Source organism: Plecotus auritus (assembly GCF_963455305.1).
Source record: "Plecotus auritus genome assembly, chromosome: 3".
NCBI classification, from domain to species: Eukaryota; Metazoa; Chordata; class Mammalia; order Chiroptera; family Vespertilionidae; genus Plecotus; species Plecotus auritus.
This window is the reverse complement of record NC_137772.1, coordinates 168,521,948-168,540,920: the sequence shown is the minus strand read 5'-3', so window position 1 is coordinate 168,540,920 and position 18,973 is coordinate 168,521,948. Positions and strand designations below refer to the sequence as shown.

The window sequence follows — 18,973 nt, the reverse complement described above, 5'->3', positions numbered from 1 at the left end:
AAAGTGGTAGGTTTGGGGTGGTAGTTTGTGGCTTGAGCCCAAGCAATGACTGAAATGGGACATAGAGTACTAAACACATGTGGTGAGCTCATCTCTCGAACTGGTGGGGCTCCCCTGCAAAGAAGCCATTTGATGATGATTAGATGAGCTCTCATATATGAGAGAGACAGAGAGAGGCTTTATACAGGGTGACCCATGATCAAAACCAGAGTCATAACAAGTGTGTGCGCAGGCATATGTGTTGTATAGAGGGCAGATGTCTGCCATTTGGCGTTGTACCTGGCCAGTTCCCCCGGACTCATGGCTGGGTCACAGAAGGCAGAGGAGCCTTTGAGTACATTGTCTTTGAGTGGAAGGCAGCTACTGATCACTGCCTCTTCACCCCCAATAGCCAACATCATTCCTCTAGACAGAGTTCCCCTTCTCCAGTGCTCTCTGGAGGCAGGATGACCATGTATGCAAGGAGTTCTGCTCAATGCTGTGTATGGAGAAATCTGCAGGTGGGCTTCTGGGAAAATCTCTCCTAGCTTTTTGCTAAACTGATGTTTTCTGAAGAGGGGCTGCTTGGATCTGTGGCAGTTATTTTGTGATCTAGGGGGTGATATACCTAAGAATAAGAAGCTGGCCCTCGCCAATTTGGCTCAGTGGAAGAGTGTCGGCCTGCAGACTGAAGGGTCCCGGGTTTGATTCTGGTCAAGGGCACATGCCTGGGTTGCATGCCCAGTAGGGGGCGTACAGGAGGCAACCTATCAATGGTTCTCTCCCACCATTGATATTGATGTTTCTATCTCTTTTTCTCTCTCCCTTCTCTAAAATCAATTAAAAAAAAAAAAGAAGCTGACAGATGAGAAAGGCAAAGACACATAGAGTTAATGTTTGATGGTGTTGTGGATCTGATGCACCAAACCTGGAACTCTCTACTTCCAGACGGCTTGTCGTGTGAATTAGGTAAATGCTTTTTTTGCTTAAAGCCACCATTCACTGGGCTTTTTCTATCTGTGAGTTGCTTGAAGCCAAATGAGTTTAACATCAAAATGGAGAGAGGCACTCTCCCTTTACCACAAAGCTTGGAGGAGTGAGTAATTTGAGGGCTCCAGCTGCGGCAGAGGCCGGGCAGGGCCGGAGTGCCTGCTCGGAGCATATGCAGTCCTCAGAGGATACAGAGGATGGCAGTGGAAGCAGCTGTACCAAGCAGCTGTGGCTGCAGTGTCTGGCGAACCCAGTACCAGTGGCAGATGTGAGTGGTGAAGCCTGGCAGAGTTAGTGGTGGTTCCTGGTTGACACTAGGAATAGAGCAGAAGGAGAAAATAGAGCTATGGTACACAGGGGCTCACTGATAGCTGATTTGGTTTGTTTATGAGCACATATGACTCATCCTCTGGTTTCTGAGAGAGGATAACTTGCTGCAACATCTACACCCAAAATGTCTAATGGCTCAATACAATAGGAATTTCTGTTTGGCCTCCATAACAGTTGAGTGGTCAGTGATGGTTCTCCACCCAGGAGCTCAGGAGACTTCCATGTGGAGATTCACACTCCTTGTGGACCTGTGAGCTGGCAGGAGGGGAAAAGAGAGCAGGGAGGAGAGCTGCCTGCGTCTTAAAGGCCTGGCTACAGAGTGGCACATGTTTCTCCTGGCCCATTGCACAGTGAGAATGAGTGATGTGTCTCTACCTAACTGCAAAAGGAGTGGGAACTGGCTTTCCCTGGCTGGGCAGCTGCTTCCAGGTTACAACTTTACATCATGAAACGGGAAAATGGACATCCAGGCCTTCCCAGAAATACTTGTTCAGGGGTAGAATTGGGGTGAGGCAGATAATTTGCAGAGTGCTGAACTGGCTGGTGGGGTAAGCCAGTGATACAGGGGTGACAAGACCAGTGATTTACTCATTGATCTTCTAAGTGTGGAAGTGACATTTCCACTCCCCCTTCCTTGGAATTATCTGCTTGACTATATAAAATTACCAAATAATTAATAACCCTCTGCTTTTGCCTAATTATTTTGATCTGGGATGGACATAGTATTGAATTTCATTTACAATTTAACATAAACCATATATCAATAATCTAAACTGTAATATATGCACCTGTCAAGTCCTTTTATTTAAGAAGAAAGCACTTAAAAGCATGTGGTAGTTTTATTTTAAAGGATTTTTGATGACTGAATGGCGTATGACTGTTAAGAAATAAAATTTCAAAATGAGCATCAGACTTATTTTTCAAGTGCCTGTCATAAATGTGTTGCTACCCATGTAATAAAGTAATTTTCCCTTGTGTGATAAATGTAACACTGAAGAAGAATGAGCCTTGTCTGATAAAATGGTTTTTATTAATCTCCTCATGTTTTTATTTTGTTCTAGAATTATGATTAGTTTCAAGAGAGTAGCAAACAGGTTATGATCAGAGTTGAATATTATTGCTATCCAGATATCTTTGGCTAATGCCTGCTGTTTATTTCAAAAGCAAAATGCTTCCATTAAGAAAAATCAATGATGATGGTCTGACTTTATTATGAAGAAATTATACCTGTTATATAAACCTCGCTAATTATAAGTGCTTGAATTCATTTGGGTGATATAACAGATGAAAAAGGCCATTTATTAGAAGTGCTTGGCGTTTGTACCAGCATAATAAAACTGAAATAATAAAGAACAATCTAAAGAAAGCAGGAGTGTTAATGGAATGGAAATTGCCCAGGAATGAGTATACCGAGACACCATGGAGTGTGGGATTAACACAGAGGGCCTCATCTTGGAAAGTGATTCCCCTCCACAGCCCATCCTTGTCTTCCCCTCTTCTCACTTTCCTTCTTAATTTCCCTGGGTGACCTCATGGGTGGATCTGCTCGAGTTTCTATTGACTCCTGTCTTTATAACATTAGCATCGACCTCTTGCTCATGGTCCAGTCTGCTGGATGTCTTCTGACCATCATTCTGGATGTCTTGTTGGAACCTTAACTCTACGTGTCCAAACAGAATTCATCTGTTTTCTTCTTGAATCATCTATCCTAACTTGAATATCATAGTCACCCTTGACTCCTACCTCCCTCATAACCCATATCCAATTAGCCACATCCTCTTGTTTCTAGTCAGAAATTTCTCTCAAATCTAGCTTCTACACTCACTCCCACGGCCTTCATCTGGGCTGTCACTATTTCTCATTTTAATGACTAAGCCTATATACTGAACCAGATTTAGGATGTAACCATGAAAGCAATTGTATTTTTGTTTTCTATAGCTCTTTTGTTTTAAATGTTTCCTCAATGTTTTATTTAGAAATATTTTAAACTATAGAAAAATTGAAATAATAGAACAAAAAGATGTATAATCTTTGCCTTCTAGATTCACCAACTGTTTATACTTCTCTCTCTCTCTTTCTATCTCTATCTCTCTATCTTTCTTTCTCTCTCGTTCATCCCTCACACCCCTGCATAGAACCCAGCACTGCTCTGGCACCCTGAGGATTTGTGGTTTAGGTTTGGTGTCTACATGGACATTCCCATCTGTTTCTGTTTGTCTGACTCGGATAGTATAAGGCATTTCAGGCAGCAGTGGTGGGAGACAGTAGAGAGAAGGGGTCACTTTGATGAGGGATGTTGTAAGCATTGGTAAACCAACAGCACCTGCCTAGGTGCCTGGGTGTCAGCATGGCGAGGAAGCCATTTCCCCAGGATGCAGCTTGGCACCTGAAGGATCAGGGTGGCACCAAAGTGTCAGGTGAGAGTGTGGTCCTTAGAGTCCCATGTCCTTACAGTGGACACTGCAGGTGTGGTGGGGTCTAGACACCTCCCCCCAATAGACAGTGGACATTTGGAGCAGAAGGGCATGAACAGCAGTTATTTCTCAGCATAACAATCGGAGATTCTCAGCGTGGGTGAGACTTTGAGGCTGGGGAGGTAGCAGGGACTGCAAAACCTTGTGACTGTAAACGGAGGCTAGAAGACAGCAAGGTGCAGGCATTGTGTCACTGTGACCTCACAGGCTGCTGAGGTCTGAGGACATTTGGTTCTCAGGCACAATAATTAAGATATTAAAAGAAATATAAGCTGCAAGAGGAATAGTTCCTTTACCTTATAGTTTGTTGTGTCCCTCAGGGTGTAGAAGTAATTCCTAAATCATCCATTATCACACTCTTCCATTTTGACTGTATATATGTGACATAAACACATTGACAGTCTGTCTGTCTGGCCATTTGATCTTCAAAGCCATTGAGCACTATTAGCTTTGATTTTATTTTAATAGAAGAAAAATATTTTTGTCTACATTAACCATATGACCCTGCTTTTCAAGTCATTAAAGCAAAACTCCGAGATCCTTACTGTGTCAAAAATATTGCTAATGGGTTTTATTTATTTTAAAAATCTTCTTTTTATTGGGGGAACTAGACACATGTTGCAGATTGTGTTTTCCAAAGATGATAGCAATGATATCTCCCATCCTATATGCTCCTACTATGATGTTCCTCTCATCAAATGGTGAGATCTGTGTCTCCTCTTCTTGCACCTGGGTAGACCTTTATGACTGTCCTGACCAATAGAGTATGATGGAAGTGATGCTATGTGGCTATCGAAGTTAGTTCTTAAAAATGCTGTACATTTCTGCTTTACTGTAATGGGACGTTTGCTCTTGGTTACCCAGCCATCATGCTATGAGGAAACCCAATTAGCCCACATGGAGAGACCATATGAAGAGGCCACATATAGGTGTTCCAGCCAACAGCCAAGCTGAGATCTCAGCTGAACACTGGCATCGATCATTAACATCAATCACATGTCAGTATCAATCCCGCCAGATGATTTCACCTCTCAGTCATTGAGTGACCCTCAATCTTTGATACTTTCTAGTTGAATAATCAAATATCAGAGAGCAAAGACAAGCCCTCCCTGTTGTGCTCTGTTCAAATTCCTGACCCACAGAATCAGGTCATAATGTGGTGAACCTAATGAAATGCCTGTTGTATGCCACTAAGTTTTAGGTGTTTGCTATGTAGCAATAGTAACCGAAACAGCATACACACCCTTTTCTGATTGGTTGACAATTCTGTGAGTTTTTTAAAAAAATATATATTTTATTGATTTTTTTACAGAGAGGAAGGGAGAGGGATAGAGAGTTAGAAACATCGATCAGCTGCCTCCTGCACACCCCCTACTGGGGATGTGCCCGCAACCAAGGTACATGCCCTTGACCGGAATCGAACCCGGGACCCTTCAGTCCACAGGCTGATGCGCTATCCACTGAGCCAAACCAGTTTCGGCAATTCTGTGAGTTTTGATCATCTCAAAATGCTTTATTTTCTTTATCCCATATTGTTGAGGTCTTAATTTAAGAATTGTATCTGTAAAGTCCTTTAGTTCAAACATGATTGGGTAGTCGGTAGGGGGCGTGTCTGTCTGTGGGGTAATTTCCCTAGGAGTCTTTGCACAAGGGACCAATGAGTCTCCTATGAAAGAACTCAAAAGAGACTCCCTGTTCAGGAAGTTGGTGCCTGGGTAATGGTCCAGTGTTAGAGGGCTGGGTTAACTGTGAATACCATCACTCTACCTGCCTGTCAGCTCAGCCACTGTGGACTCAAGCCTGAATCCCAGAGAGAGGGGATTGGCAATACAAACATAACTAAAAGAAGAGAAGCAGCTTCAGTTGATCTTCCTTTGGGATGTGAGAACATAAGCCAACAGGTTCAGCAGCACTGGTGCCAGCTGCCTTGACCAAATAAAAAGACATCTGACCTTGGCTATTGGGCATTGGATGTCCCATTGTTGACTTTGGTGACCTTGGCAGAAAGCCAGAGAAGGTGAGGGGCAAATGATATTTTGCTATGTGGAAGTTGGGAGGAATTTATTTATTTATTTATTTATTTATTTATTTATTTATTTATCTATCCATCCATTCATTCATTCACTATGTGGTGGGGACTCTTAACTGCCCAATGTATTATGTTCTTTCCTTCTATAATAACAAAATTATATCCTCCATTTATCAACCTCCCCTTCCACGTGGAATGGGAGAAGTGATGTGTGCCACTAGCAGCTCTGGGACTTTAGACACTTAGATAGGCATTTCCAAGCTTTTTTCTTTCTTTCTATTGTTTGGAACCCATCAACTCAACCTTGACATGCAGTGGAGAACAACATCCAGGGTCTCTGAATGACTATGTGGAGCAGAGCACCCACTGACATGGAATGGTCACCACTAATTTTTAGGTGAAAAATAAACTCTTTTAAAAAATCTTTAAATTATTGTCACATCTCTTTGTTTTAGCCATTTAGTCTTACCCTAATCAATACAGTTATCCATCTAACAAATGTTTATTGACCCATATATCAGGTTCTGTAAAAGATGATGGGGATACAATGGTGAACTTAAAACTCACTGGGCAATGCAAGCAAATAAATACATAATCACAACTGTGTTACACATTAAGGGCTCTAGAGAAGATGTGTATGGTAAATGAGAGTATATAGTTAGGGGAATTGACCTAGTTGTGAAGATTAATAAAGGCAAATAACAGGAACCCTACTCCCCTCCACCCCAACAAAACAAAGCCTAACACTCAAATCAGAGGCAAAGCAAAAGCAAACAGTCGAAGACTGTTATCTGTCCAAATAGGACTGTGAGAAGACAAGAAGCTAAATTTTAAACCAGAAAAGTCACAGACTGAGGGGACTCTGGTATTGATAAAGAAAACAGAGGGAAGATGGGGCCTGAAATGATTTCCAAGCTACTGTGCAGATGCCAAGGTAGTCTAGGAGGAGGGGACACATGTGGGAGATAGTCCCCTATATTTTGTTAACTGCATCACAGCTAATTGCCCCTGTCTCCACTATAAAAAACCACCAGACATAATGGGAAAAGGCACTCCCCTTTTCAATATACACCGAGTGGCCATATTATTATGATCTCTGAACGCATAATAATCTGGCCACCCAGTGTATATCCTATATAATAAAAGGCTAATATGCAAATTGTCTCCTCGACCAGGAGTTCGACCAGCAGGCAGGCTGGCCAACCGCCCATGTTTCCTCCCCCTGGCCGGGCTGGCCGGACCCCACCCATGCACGAATTCATGCACTGGGCCTCTACTATATGTTTGTGTGTGTGTATATATATATAAATATATATATACACACACACTGAGTGGCCAGATTATTATGCGTTCAGAGATCATAATAATCTGGCCACTCAGTGTATGTGAAATACCAGTGAAGGGGAGCATGAGTAAGAGCAGTTGAAACAATAATACAAACATCTTACACTTTAAGAAGCTCACCTGAAGACCACTGTCCTGAGGACTGTCTTGTTTGATCACTCTCTTCTGAGGAGTCATTGGCCCTTTTGTTAAGTCACTGGCCCAGTTCTCAATGCACAACAAGCATTTGGTGGCTGCGATTCCACATGGCAGTCAAAAATCAATCTCAGTTTAAGCTCTTTACCTGAATCATAATTGTTTAACCCCAGGAAAGAGTTAACTTCCATGCTGTGCAGGATTTTCTATGGAACTGAATCTTAGTGTAGTAAACATGAAGAATATTAAATTTACTTTTGGAACAAATAATTAAAAAATGGTGTTTGGTAAAGGGAGGGAAGCAGCTATGAAAGAGGAATTATATAAACAATTTTCTGCCTTCATAGACATGTGGTAAATGCCTAAAATATGTATACTAAAAATCAACCATCATTTTGGTGTTTTAGAGAACTGCTCTTATCTATCAAATGGAAATTGCTCATTCTAATGGCTGGGAAACATTATTCAAATAAAGATGGTCATCTCTGATTTTTCTTAAAATTCTTCAGCTTATAAAAGATTGAGTTTAAAATAATGACCTTTTCTGATATCAAAGATAGACACTGTTACAGAACATTTGTAGTAGGTAACCAACAGACTACATATGCTTCTATAGATCCTACTTCACTAATATAAATTTTTAAAAAATATATTTTATTGATTTTTTTAGAGAGAGAAAAGGGGAGAGAGAGAGAGTTAGAAACATCGATGAGAGAGAAACATCAATCAGCTGCCTCCTGCACACCTCCCACTGGGGATGTGCCCGCAACCAAGGTACAAGCCCTTGACTGGAATCAAATCTGGGACCTTTCGGTCCACAGGCCAACGTTCTGTCCACTGAGCCAAACTGGTTAGGGCTAATATAAAATTTTTGATAATTTCTGAAGGGGAATTAGAAAACAAGTATAGCATAACATAGACTTTGGAAGCAGACTGATTTGAATTTTGACTCTCTTTTTATTAGCTTGTGACATCATAAAGTTACTTAACCATTTTTGCCTCAGTTTCCTCATCTGTGAAATGGGGATGATAATGTCTACTTGTATCACAGAGTTGTGAGGATTGAATAAATTAATACCGGTGAACTGCTAAGAATGGTGCCTGATATATAATAAGCACTCTCCATCTGTTAGTGGGCTGAAATTACCATTGCTAATTAAATAAAAAGGAATGGGAAAGCTTACTCAACAAAAAGCAGAGTCAACAAGATTTCAAAGAGGACTTGGTTACTTGCTTAAGAGAACAAACTCTTTCAAGCATATTAAATATACTTTTCCTCTTTGATGTTGTTCAAATATGAGTAGAGGCCACTAATGAATAAAGAAGTATCTTTATTAAGCAACTTACCTCTCCCCCAAAACAACAACAATGCACATTAATTTGGTTATTCTGATTCTCTTGAGATTCCACATGCATTTTAGGATGGGCTTTTTTATTTCTGCAAAAGCTATCTTCGGGATTTTGATAGGGGTTGCTCTGAATCTGTGGATTGCTTTGGCTAGTATCGACATTTTAATAATATTGTCTTCCAATCCATGAAGTTTTCACATCCATGGGATGTGTTTTCATTTATTTATGTCTTTTAAATTTCTTTCAGCAGTATTTTGTAGTATTCATTGTACAAATCTTTTATCTGCCTGGTTAAGTTAATTCCTAAATATTTTATTTTATTTGTAATATTTTTATTTATTGGAGAGAGAGAGAGAGAGAGAGAGAGAGAGAGAGAGAGAGAGAGAGAGAAAGAGAAAGAGAGAGAGAGAAACATGGAAATGTTTCCACTTATTTATACATTCATTAGTTGATTCTTGTATGTGCCCTGACTGGGGATTGAACCTGCAACCTTGACATATCAGAACATCACTCTAACCAACTGAGCTACCTGGCTAGGGCCTAAGCATTTTATTTTTTGGTGCTATTTTATTTTATTTTTTATTTTTTTATTTTTTTTATTAAGGTATTATATGTGTACATATCTTACCATTGCCCCCCCCCACCCCACTCCCATACATGCCCTCACCCCCCCAATGTTTTGCATCCGTTGGTTACTCTTATATGCATGCATATAAGTCCTTCAGTTGATCTCTTATTTCCCCCACCTCTCCCTAACCTTACTGCTGTAATTTGACAGCTTTTGGTGCTATTTTAAATGGAATTATTTTTGTAACTTTATTTTTAGATTGTTTATTGTTAGTGTATAGAAATGAAACTGATTTTGGGTATTGACTTTGTATTCCACTACTTTGCTATCTTATTTATTATTTCTAAGAGAATTTTTGTTTGTATACCCAGAGTGGTGAAGTGACTGGTCACCAAGGTCACATGTTCTCTGTTGTCCCCTTCAGTCCTCTGTACTCTGTACTGGTAGGGCCCACTGAATGTATTCTGTACAGTGAGGACAAGTCTCCTTCTGGCTTGTTGCACACACAGATATGCATGTGAGTCTGGTATGTGCAATCCATGTCGGTCAAATATGCTTGCTTCTAAGGAGGCATTTCTATTTTATAAAGGGGGGTTCACTGAGGACAGCTATAGCAGCAGTAGAGGGGATAGGCAGGTTAGCTAGAAATTTCTTTGTGGCAAACGAAAGGAACTGAATTTGAACTAAGGGAAGCAGAAAAGGGCAGGGGTGAACCTGGGGACTTAAACATTATGAGGACTCCTGCTCTTATTGCTTATCCTGGCTTTTTTTGAGCATCAGCCTGTTTGCTTGAACTGGCTTTTCAAGTGGCTGGAGCCATTGTGGCTGCAGCTGGAGTCTCACGTATGTATAGTTCCAAGACCAGAGAGGAAAGGTCCTCTGTCCTCAGCTCAAGTTTGGAAAAAAACACCACCCCAGCATAAAATTCTAATTGGCTTTACTTGGGTCATGTGACTATTCCTGGACCAATCCAAGTGACTGAGGGTTGAGACTTTATGATTGGCCCATCTTGGATCAGGTACCCACCGCTTGGCACATGTTGGAAACATGCATCAGAGCGACACGGTTTAAGAAAGCATCTACCTGCAGATGCTGTTCTGGGAACCAGTTTTAACAAATTTATTCTTTTAAGTTCTTTTTCCCTCTGTTTCCTTATATTCATATATTTATAAAATTAAGATCAGGAGCGAGAGCCTCTGGCTGGTCTCTCTTTACCTCATGGTTGCATCTGAACATTCTTAACAAAGGTGAGCTGCCAGTGTGTCTTTTAACAAGAAGGGAGTGCTCCGGCAGGAGCCCCAGGAACTCAGGGTGGGGCTGAGGCTGGCTGGCAGCAGAGAGCAGGACCCATTGAATGTGTGTTGATTGGCAGGACACAGAAAAGGGGCTATAGTAGAAATGCCGAGTCTGTGATTCTGGAGGGGCTTCTGTGTTTCTGGCTGCTAGCAGATAAGAACCAGACATTTCTGCGTGCTGAAAAGTAGAACATAGATTCATGCTTGGATGAGAGGAGAGAGGGAAAGAGAGAAAAAAACTATGCCTATCCTAGTTTGGACCCTTGTGTTCATAGCCTTCCTCTCTTTCTTGGCATGTGTCCCAAGTCAGGAGCTTCTCCAGCTAGTTTTCAGCTCTACAAGGCAGGAAAAAAATGTGATTATTATTTTGGTCTAAATTTTAATCAGTTTTCAAATTTAATCAGAAAAATGCCAGGTACCTACAATTATGAAAACAATTATTAATTACACAACCACAGCCTGGCCTCCTCAAATTAGGTTTCAACCCTGAAGATAAATGACACACAGCTCTGTTCTGTATCTCTAGGCATGGAAACCACTGGCCCAGATGAAAGCATCAGTGCGATCCTACTTCGGAGAGACTCAACTCAGATTTTATCGAAGAAGAGGTTGGGAGAGCTCATTACTGAATCACTGAACTGGTAAGAATTATACAGAGCTCCCTTTTCTCTTTAGTTTATATGTGCACTGAATTTATTGTTATTATTTTTATTCGGTGTAACAATAATGCTCAGACATAGCCACACATTCACTCTGCTATTGACACTTGACATTTCTAGTCACCTGAGACACAAGGATGCCTACTTTCAGGAGCTGTGCATAAAGGTGATAACAATCAGCTCGCAGTGTAGACTCTTTCAGGAGCTAAACACTCAAAATATACTCAGGCTCAACTGAGCCCAGAAACACATTTCAAATACACAGTGGAGCCAATTTGTCTGCAATACCTAACTTCTCTTGCTGCCCATGGCCTTTGGTTCATCCACCGCCTCCAGAATTCAATCAAGGGTGGCCTCTTGCCTCAGGGATGGCCAGTCCACTACCAAACAACCAGCCAATTAAATTTTATTCTCATTCTTATTCCTTCCCTCCCTTCCCGCCTCCCTCTTTCTTCTGCCCTACCTCTGCTAAAATGCAGATTCTGATTAGGGCTGGGGTGAGCCTGAGATTCTGCTTTCTAACAAGTTTAGGTGATGTAATATTGCTGGTCACTCTGGGTAGCATAGAGACAGAGGGCATTAAGAGCTCAGACACCTTAACTGTGATGCTGGTGTGAAGGGCAGGAAACTTGTGCTGCAGAGCTTCGCAGACAAGCTCTGGTTTTGTCCTTGAGGTTTGTTTTTATTTTTGCCATGCTTTCCCACAAATTCCACAAGAGATGTATCCTTTGAACAGAGCCCCCTTTCTTGAGCTAATTTGAAAGGGATTCTGTTCCTTCCTCACAAACAAATGTGTCTGGGCTAGGTCAAGAAGGAGATATATCACTATCTAGAGAGGACCCCACCGGTCAGGCCTGTGTGAGGTTCAAAGCCCTGGGCATCGCTACCCCTCAGGCTGCAGCCCGGCACCTTACCCATTGTTCCATTGCTCCATCAGGTGACTCCAAGTTTGTGCTTCGGGCAAGACCTTCTTCTGACCCTGTTAACTTGTTTGTTCTTTCAGTGCCAGCTCCTCCAATAAGAGGTGCAGTTTCAAAACAGAAATACTTCCAATACTGCAAATTGAAGAAGGCAGAAAATTCAGCTGTTTGATATAAGAACAATCAGAAAACACAGTAAATGAATCCGTGGTTACAATGCTAAAGAGAAAATTTATTTGCAATGTGAATAGCACCTCAGTTGTGCTTTTACTGCGGCCCAGAATAATTTCCAGATATATACCCACACTAAAGAGAAACCAGCTTGTTTTCTATTTAACATATTCACAAAGTGGGTAGAAAGAGGTGAATATTAGTATGTGACGGCTTAGGTTGGTTTATTGCTTGGCTTTATATGGCATCCACATTCAGTTTGGCTCAGGCAGTGAAAACAAAGCGGATAAATATTCTTGTAAATACTAACAGTAAAGGTAATCAGTTCTACTCAGCACTTGGCATGTGGAAGTGAAAGAAATGCAAATCCTTAAGGCAATATTCAGTTACTCAAGACATACTTACTGAGCACCCACTTTTGAGCAAGGTACCACACTAGGTGCTTGGGGGTTCAAACACACAGTGGCTCTTAGAATCTAGGAAAAAATAATAAGAAAAGGTTTCTTCCTCTACCTCCATTTTCTCTTAACTGACAACTACATTGACTTTTCTCTTAATTGACAATTCCATTTCCTTAGCTCAATGGAATAAGGTTTAGTTCCAGCATCAGCCCATTGAAGGAGGTATTTTTAAAAAAAATGTCTTTATTGATTTCAGAGAAAAAGTGAGAGGGAGAGAGAGATATCATTGATGAGAAAGAATCATTGATCTGCTGCCTCCTGTGCTCCCCCAGCTGGAGATCGAGCCCACAACCCTGGAATCTTGCCCTGACCAGGAATCGAACTACTATGACCTCCTGGTTCATAGGTCAATGCTAACCATGGAGCCATGCCAGCCGGGCATGAAGGAGGTATTTTTAATAGGCATTTTCAGTGCATCTCAGATCTTATGATGCAGTAACAGTCCACAGTCAGAGCCATTCTTTGCTTAGAGAACCATAGCCTCCTCTTTTGGCCAAATGGCCCTTCCATACTCCATCAACCCGTAGAGCCTCCCTGAGAAATTTCTATCTTGGCCTCTGCAAGGGGCCACCTGGAGAAACTGTTTCAGGAATCAAAAGGCAAAAATGAAACAGCCTGGTGAATTGCTACCCACCAGCCACTCTTCCCACATGGCTTCCTCAACCCTTTTTTTTTTCGTATGTGAAAGAATACTGTGCCCTGGTGAATCAATGTGCCAGACATGAACTGAAATGTGCTACCCCCCCCCCCCCCCCGCCCCATTTATATGTTGAAACCCTAACCCCCATGTGACTGTATTGTACAAAGGGCCGTTAAGGAGGTGATAAGGTTAAACGAGGTTGTAAGGAGGAGCCCTTATCTGATAGAACTGGTGTCCTTATAAGTGGAGGACATAGCGAAAAGGCGGCCATTGTAACTAAGGAGTGAGCTCTCGCCAGCACACACACTGCTGGCACCCTGATCTCTGACTCCCAGCCTCCCGAACCATGAGAAAATAAGTGTCTATTGTTCAAGCCCCCCAGTCTATGGTATTTATTATGGCAGCCTGAGCAGACTAATACAAGGGTTGACTCTGAATGAGAGGCAGGATGCGATGGGCAGGGGGAGTGAGCAAGGAGGCTGTGCACGAGTTGGTGCTGAGGATTGGTGACTGGGACAGTTCCCAGTGGAGATCAGCTGCATCCTTTCCTTCAAAGGGTTTAGAACCCACAGCTGGGAACCACAACTTCAGTGCCCCTGGCCGGGAAGCAACACAAGCTGCTGGGGACAAGATGAATATTTAATTTTGGGTGTATAGCAAGAGCATACTTTTGCGTGAACTACAAAGATGATGCACTTCCTCTGACACAGATAGTGAAGGGGCCTCGTGAAAATAGTCCTTTGGCTGCAGCACCAGTCCTGTAGAAGTCAAAGTTTGAACATTTCTTAATTTTTGATGGCCCCAATAAACCACACATTAAAGACACAGCCTCCCAATCTACTGATCTGATCATTAAGGTTTCCATTTCTCAGGAGTTATTAGGAGAATAAAAAATTCTGTCCAAGCTACCAGGAGATACACAGCCATTGATCATTAGAAAGAAATAAAATCGATGACTAAATGAATGTGCAGTTTATGCACAAAAGTAACCTTTTATTTTTTTCCAATTAGGATGTTGTTCCTCTGTAGACTTGGCAGATGTGGCTGTGTTATAAAAAGAAGTGACATTTTGTAGGGTTCTTCTAACTGAAATGTGCATGAGGTCAAATTACAATCAACGTAATATATATAAGTAATGAGCTGAGCCCACATTCCCAGGCATTTATCCATTTGATGCTAATAAATGAGCAGAGATGAAAAGACTGCTTCTGGACAAACACAGCAAAATAGTTACTTGTGTGGTTGGAGCACAGCAACTTATCTCTTTGTAGTGAATGCTTGCTAGTGATAATCAACTTCATTTATTAATTGTATTTGTGGTATTAATGAGCTCATTAGCATAATAGTCACATCCTATTCTCCTGTGGTCAAAGTCTGGGGACTCACAGGTTTATTTTTTATTTATTGAATTTATTGGGATGACATTGTTTAATAAAATTATTTAGGTTACAGGTGTACAATTCTATAATACATCATCTGTATATTGTATTATGTATTTACTACCCCAAGTCAAGTCACCTTCCATCACCATTTATCCCCTCTTTACCTTCTTTTACCTCCCCATCCCCTTTCCTTTTGGTAATCACTATATTGTTGTCTGTGTCTGAGATTTTTGTTGTTTTTTTCTTAATCTCTTCACCTTTCTCACCAGCCCCCTCTGACAGCTGTCAGTCTGTTCTCTGTATCCATGAGTTTGTTTCTATTTTGTTTATTAGTTTATTTTGTTCATTAGAGTCCACATATGAGTGAAATCATATGGCACTTGTATTTGTCTGACTGGCTTATTTCACTTAGTATAATACTCTTCAGGTCCATCTATGCTGTGCCAAAGGGTAAGAGATCCTTCTTTCTTTTTGTGTGGCCGAGTGGTATTCCACTGTGTAAATGTACCACTGCATCTTTATCCATTAGTCTGCTGATTGTTGGGAAGGCCACCAGCAGTGCACATGGCAGGGAGATGGCCAGATAACTTGATTTAAGAAAGTAAAGACTGACATTCATTACATTTTGTTTTCATACAGCATCAATGATCATTAATCCTCAGTGCCATGAGCAGGGAGACCTGATTGGAGAGTTTAGAAGACTTGCTTAGAACCACCCAGCAGGTAAACAGAGAGTCATGAACTTGGTTCCAAGTTTTCTGACTCAAATCAACTTCTCTTTCTACTACCCTGACGTTGCATTACAATAGCTGAGTCAATCACTATTTATACCAAAATTGTACCCTACCCTTTCCATATTCTTTAACTGTACATTTTGATTTGTGGTGTAAGACATGCCTATTTGTGAAGGACCTATTATAGTTTTGCCTAGGTCTTTAATAAAGACATCTAATTAATACATTGAAAAGAAGATAAATATATTCCCATATCATACACTATATTTTCACATCAGGAGAGATGACAGCCAGAGAGAGAATCAAGATATTTGTGGATCTTTAGCTTGACATTCAGCAAGATGTTGATTTAAAATTTTCCATTTTTATTTCAAAACATATTTATTTATATTTTTTATTGGCTTTATTGGGGTGACATTGGTTAATTTTATTTATTTTTTAAAAAATATTTTTATTGATTTCAGAGAGGAAGGGAGAGGGAGAGAGAGAGAAACATCAATGATGAGAGAGAATCATTGATCGGCTGCCTCCTGCATGCCCCACACTGGGGATTGAGCCCGCAACCTGGGCATGTGCCCTGACTGAGAATTGAACTGTGACCTCCTGGTTCATAGGTCCACAACTCAACTACTGAGCCATGCTGGCCAGGAGGGGTGACATCCTATATAACAAAAGCCTAATATGCTAAGTGTCCGGTTGTCTGGTTGGCCGTTCAGCCAATCAAAGCGTAATATGCTAATGATATGCTAAGGTTGCTCAACTGCTTGCTATGACGTGCACTGACCACCAGAGGGCAGATGCTCTGATCCGTAGGTTAGCTTGCTGCTAGAGTCTGGCCGATCCGGACTGAGGGTGATGGGCCAGATACGCCTTAGAGCCCTCCCACAGTCCCTCCCCAGCTGGCCAACCTCCCGCATTCCTCCCCAGTCCCGATTGTGCACCGGTGGGGTCCCTCGGCCTGGCCTGTGCCCTCTTGCAACCTCTTGAGGGATGTCAGAGAGCCAGTTTTGGCCCGATCCCACAGGCCAGGCCGAGGGACCCCACTGGTGTACGAATTTGTGCACCAGGCCTCTAGTTGGTTAATAAAAACAATTCTGGGGTGGCGGGAGGGAGGAGTAAAGATGGCAGCAGTGCGGCTCAGGGGGGCAGAGGCAGGGAGCCCCAGGGAGCTGAGGGGGTGGGCCAGGGCAGCTGTTTGATGTGGGCCTGTGCTACTCGCAGCTGCAGTACATTGGCCAGGGCGCGTAGGGCATGGTCACCTCAGCTTAGGACCACTTACGCAAGACACGCGTGGCCGTCAAGAAAATCAGTCCCTTTGAGCATCAGACCTACTGCCAGCGCTGTGGGAAATCTAGATCTTGCTGCATTTCTGCCATGAGAATGTCATCAGCATGTAAGACATTCTTTGGGCACTTACTCTGGATGCCATAAGGGATGTCTACATTGTGCAGGACCTGATGGAGACAGACTTGTACAGGTTACTCAAAAGCCAGCCCTGAGCAGTGATCACATCTGTTACTTCTTCTACCAGATCCTGCGGGGCCTCAAAGATAGCCACTGTGCTCCACCGGGATTTAAAGCCTTCCAACCTGCTCATCAACACCACCTGTGACCTTAAGATATGCGATTTTGGCCTGCCCCGGATTGCTGATCCTGAGCATGACCACACTGGCTTCCTGACAAAATACGTGGTCACACGCTAGTACTGGGGCCCAGAGATCATGCTTAATTCCAAGGGCTACACCAAGTCCATCTACATCTGGTCCGTGGGCTGCATTCTGGCTGAAATACTCTCCAACCAGCTCATCTTCCCTGGCAAGCACTACCTGGACCAGCTCAATCACATTCTGGGTATCCTGGGCTCCCCATCCCCAGAGGACCTGAACTGTATTATCAATAAGAAATCCAGAAACTACCTAGAACCTCTGCCTTCCAAGACCACAGTGGCCTGGGTCAAGCTATTCCCCAAGTCAGACTTCAAAGCCCTTGACCTGCTGGACCGCATGTTGACCTTTAACCCTAATAAACAGATCACATTGGAAGAAGCCCTGGCTCACCCCTACTTGGAGTAGTACTACGACCCAACAGATGAGCCAGTGGCTGGGAACCTTTCACCTTTGACATGGGGCTGGATGATCTACCCAAGTTGTGGCTGAATGAGCTCGTATTCCACGAGATAGCCTGCTTCCAGCCTGGGGTGCTGGAGGCCACCTAATCTGAACAGATGCTTCTGCTCCCTGGGGCTTGGCCCTGACTCCTGTCTGCCCTTCCCCTGCTGGACTATTAGAAAATGGACGCTGTGCTCAACCCGGACCCTGGCAGTCCAGGTCGGTGCACAGGGTGGGCCTGGCCACCTTCCCTCACTTTGCTCGGGCCTCCTTCTTTAGGCAGGCCAAAGCTCCCCCCACCTCCCTCCTAGGACCTGTGGGGTTCAGGTGGCCCCAAAGCAAATTCTCCTCAGTTGCTCTGCCTTCCTCTCCCCCAGTTATCCGAGTATCTGGTGGTTCTGGAATCGAAGGGCTCTGGCTGCCCTGTGACCTCCTGAGGGATAGTGGGGGATAGGGGATACTGAGTAGGGACTCAGGGCCAGCCATGCCCCACTCACCTCATTCAAACCCTACCCATTTTCCCTCAAGGAACATTTTTAAGGCTCAAGGGCTAGCATCCTTGAGGAGCAGGGCCCTGACTAAGCCCCCTCCCCGTAAGCTGCCACATCTAACTACTGCTGCTTCTGTGTGTGGGTGAGCAGAAGTGAAAGTGGGGACACAGAGAGCCCCATGCCCCTGCCCACCTGTGCCTGTACCTAATATCTAAACTAATAAAAGGGTAATATGCTAATTAGACTGGACATCTTCCGGATATCCTTCCTGACAAAGCCACAGTGGCGGGGGCTGAGGCAGAGGCGGTTAGGGGCCATCAGGCAGGCAGTGGAGCAGTTAGGGGCCATCAGGCTGGTGGGGGAGCAAGCGGTTAGGGGAGACTAGGCCGGCAGGGGAGCAAGCAGTTAGGGGTCACCAGGCAGGCAGGCAGAGTGTTTAGGGGCGATCAGGCAGGCAGGCAGGCGAGCGGTTAGGAGCCAGCGGTCCCAGATTGGAGAGGGTGCAGGCCGGGCTGAGGCCTGCCCCCCCCCATGTAGGAATTTTGTGCACTGGGCCTCTAGTATAAATATAAAGATGTGTATATGAAAAAACAAAAACAAAAACCAAAACCAAAAACAAAAAAACACAATTCTGTAGGTTTCATAAAATTTCTTAAAATAAGAAGTAAAATGATTACATTTAAAATTGTATTTAAAAATATATGCTCAAATAAATAAAAACAAAAACAAAACCACAAGTAAATGGATTTTTCCAAATTCTCTGCCTCAAATCACATCTGGCTGGGAAGAAAATGGGAGAAGTTGTAGCATAAAATGTAATTATTTTGGAGCCAATATGACACAGGGAACAGAGATTAAGAAAAGCCATTTTTTTTTCAGCCACAAAAGTAACAAACAGAAGAAGAAAGTCGTG

At 42.9% G+C, this 18,973-nt stretch overlaps 1 pseudogene across 1 annotated transcript; it reads left to right on the top strand.

The window, feature by feature from the left end:
• Positions 1 to 3,646: 3,646 nt before the first annotated feature.
• Positions 3,647 to 17,676, top strand: LOC308244223 (mitogen-activated protein kinase 3-like; annotated as a pseudogene). Its single transcript has 2 exons — positions 3,647 to 3,716; positions 16,648 to 17,676. The product of its transcript is annotated as a mitogen-activated protein kinase 3-like (transcript).
• The last annotated feature ends 1,297 nt before the right edge of the window (positions 17,677 to 18,973 follow it).